At 39.0% G+C, this 3808-nt stretch overlaps 1 non-coding gene across 1 annotated transcript; it reads right to left on the bottom strand.

Moving 5' to 3' along the window:
• Positions 1-438: 438 nt before the first annotated feature.
• On the bottom strand, positions 439-511 carry Trnar-ucg (transfer RNA arginine (anticodon UCG)). The gene has a single exon. It is a non-coding gene; the product is annotated as a tRNA-Arg (tRNA).
• Positions 512-3808: the final 3297 nt, after the last annotated feature.

The raw sequence follows: 3808 nt of genomic DNA, 5'->3' as shown, positions 1-3808 counted from the left end.
CGTCCATAGGGTTCTTCTCCGTAAACACTCAGATTTTCCCCTGAAGCTTTTCCGCCCAGTCCCAAGTCCTTCAAAAAATACTTATCCCGCTCTCTTTTTCCAGTATGAGAGATTAGAATTTTTTATCAACAAATGAAAAAAATAACATACACCAACAATTCTGTTCGTATTTTCTAAGATTAAAAAAGTGATTAGGAACTAAAATTAAGTTTCCCGAGTCGAGATTTTTCACCTAATTCGAAGCAAGATTTGAGCGGTTTGAGCGGTTTTTTTAGACAATTACGCTCAAAATCTTGCTTCAAAATGAGCGGTTTGAGCGGTTTTTGAACGGTTTATCTAAAAAAAACGCTCAAAAACCGCTCAAGATTTGAACAGTTTTGAGCGGTTTATCTAAAAAAACCGCTCAAAAACCGCGCAAGATTTAATAAAAAAAAAAGTCGACCACAGAGGGATTCGAACCCCCAATCTTCTGATTCGAAGTCAGACGCCTTATCCGTTAGCCCATGCGGCCCTGAAAATAAAGTCGCGCAGCGAAGCCAATATAAATTACGCACCTCAATGAATACTGAATACTCTGCATTCTAATTCATGCTTTTGAAATTCCTGTGACATTATTAGTCTGTATGTAAATTTTCATAACAATTTGACAATGTGGTCAACAAATTAGCATGTAAAAATTTGCAGGTGGGGGGAAGGAAAAAGAGCCCGTACCTCAGACCACAGATATCCATAGTACTGTGCATCGTATCCATGAAAGTATGGACATGAGTCTGGGACCTCGACCCCGGAAGACCGCTCAAAACCGCTCAAAAACCGCTCAAATCTTGCTTGAAAAACCGTTCAAAAATCACCGCAAGAAATGAGCAGTTTTTGAGCGGTTTTTTAAGCAAGATTTGAGCGGTTCGAGCGGTTATTCCAAAAAAAAACGCCCAAACTGCCCAAACCGCTCAAACAGCTCAAGTCTTGCTGGAAAACCGCTCAAACCGCTCAAATCTTGGGCGGTTTTTGAGCGGGATCTCGACCCGGGTTTAGGAAAAGTTCAAAAAGCGAGAGATTTTATCCAGAATTTTCTTGATGCAATTGTCATCCGGCATGGATAGATAAAACTCCATATTAAACTTATTATGTATTTATACATCATATATGTCTTGATATTATGTAACTTTAATGTGTACTGGTCGATTGACCTTGATAGCTAGGACGAGAACGGCGGTTAAATAGAACTACGGTTCAATAAGAGAATTAACGTTAACAATAACTAGTTGTTTTAACTTCTCTCTCTCGCGTCCGATATTATCTATCCATTCAGGAATTAGCAATTCATACCTTGAGGACTTAGCTGTATGACATGGCGCAATCATCAGGATTTGCGAAGAATCCGCTAAACATAAACCCATTCTGGAAACGAGCATCGGCCAAACCCCAATTAGAGTGAACAAAATGGGCGGCAATACTGGAAATGGCTGTACCCGCAAAAGACGGCATCGAAATTCAATATCTTTTACGAACAAGACCGCAATTAGTAGAGCCAACTGAACCAGTATTTGAAGTCAAAATAACCGGTGAAATGGAAGTCCAAAGGAAAAACCGAGAGGTACGTATCCAAGAGAAAAAGTGGGCTGGGAAAACCACGTGATCAAAGCACGTGAGAAAAGAGTTTTTATGTAACTCATTCAGATGGGACCAAGCGGACGCAAAAGTACGCAGCTATCTTCTCTTGTGTCTCGGCGCTGAAGGATATCGCCAAATTCAACAAAACGACCTAACTTACACTTACACACGGTAACTGCACAAGAATTCATGACTGTCTTGGAAGATATATTCGCATAATAGGTTTTGAGAGGTATAACTTTATCTATCGAAAACAAAAGAAAGCAGAAAGTTTAAAACAATTTCCTGCTGACCTTGTGGAACTAGCTTAAAGGGCTAACTTTGCCGACTGAGAAAGTATATGTTTACCGCTCACATAAACAATGAAAAAATTGCAGAAGATTTACTGGCACAAACACGTAGCCCACAAGAGGCATACGAGTACGCGATACGACAAGAAAAAGGAATAGAACACAAACGTACAATGAAAATAAATCCGAATGAAGGCCAAACAGTGACTACAAAATAAGAGCCGGTTAATTACGTAAATACACGTGTCAGACAAAATCAGCAGTACAACCAAAACAATCAGCGAGGTCGGGGCGGTTTTCGCGGCCGACGTGATCCACGTGGATCGCAAAACACAAGAGGTCAACAGCATTAAAAACAATGAAACACAAATTCAAGACAATGTTATAAGTGTGGGAGCCAATATGGTCCGAACCATCTACAATCATGTCCGGCAAAAGACAAAATTTGCTCGAAATGCGCAAAACGCGGACACTTCGCAAAAGTTTGTCGTTCTACAAGCGTCAATTACTTAGGAAACACAATTGATGAACAACAAGAGGAAACTGAAACAGAGAGCACGGAAACGGACCTGTCGCATATGCTGAGTTCTCTACAAAAAATGTTTGGGAGAACTACCAAATAGACGAACTTTCCGTAATGGCGATAGCAGAGTCATTCGAAATAAAAAACATAATAATCATATCGGGAGACGATCTAAATGGACATATTGTTAAATTGAAAACAAACACAACAGTACTAATCGCTATTTTTGACTGGTGTCTTTCCTAAACAAAAAAACCGCTCAACGAATACAACAAAATGATCAAACGGCAGTTTTCAAAAATATCCCATCGGAGGATATTGCCAGAAATTTTGCATGCTAAAACGGCGAATCAGTATATCCAAAAGTAAGATTGTATATTACAATTGAGTCGAGGGTATGGAAAATACAAACCGCTCCTTTCATCCTAGTGGACAAGGCAAATCACAAGGCAAATATTATAGAAGGAAACCTATTACCACGCATCGGCATTGGATTGATTCAGGAAAAACAAACACACAGGGTACTCAAAATTCAACAAAACGACGAGTAAAACCACGAAATTAAACAATGGGTCAAGGAAAATTTTCAACAGCTATGCAATTGCAATGGCAAGTCAAAACACCACATAATGAGAACACAATTCAGTAAAGAGTTCGAACCGATACAGCAAAAGGGTAGACGTATACCAATACATCAACAAGAAAAAGTCGAATTAGAATTAAACAAGTTGATTGATCAAAAACACATCATCAAACTCGTTAAGTGTTCAGGCAAACAACTCATTAGCCCAATAGCTATCACAGTCAAAAAGTACCAATCAGTTAATTTGGCTTTATTTTCCAAAAAGATTAACAAATACAAACATAAAAACAAATACCAAATGCCCAATATCGCCCTACTCCTGGATAACATCACGCAATTGGTGAAATCAGACAAGTCAAATCAAACATTTTTCTCTACTCTCGATTTACGATACGCATATTCACAAATCCCGTTGGATAAAGCAACGCGAGAACAATGAAACATCAGTCTCATTAGGGTTGATGCTACAGGTACATACCAATTTCAGACGGGATTTTACGGTCTTACGGATATGCCGGCAGAATTTCAGCAAGCAGTGGACTTAACACTTACTAACTGTAATAATACTTACGCATATCTGGACGATATTTTAATTGTAACAAAAGGAACCACAGAGACACATCGCCAAAAACTCCACGAGTGCTTACGAAACTCGACGAGGAAAATCTCACAATTTCCCTAGATAAGTGTAAAGCAAGTTGAGTAGTTAGGTCTCAACATCAACAGTGAAGGAACCAAACCATTTAGAAAGAAAACTGAAGCGACTGAAAAAGTATCGCCTCACAAAACTTTCAAACAACA

The sequence above is a fragment of the Symsagittifera roscoffensis genome, chromosome 10 (assembly GCF_963678635.1).
Source record: "Symsagittifera roscoffensis chromosome 10, txSymRosc1.1, whole genome shotgun sequence".
Classification (NCBI taxonomy): Eukaryota; Metazoa; Xenacoelomorpha; order Acoela; family Convolutidae; genus Symsagittifera; species Symsagittifera roscoffensis.
The sequence above is the reverse complement of the archived record's forward strand: the minus strand, read 5'-3'. Positions and strand labels throughout refer to the sequence as shown.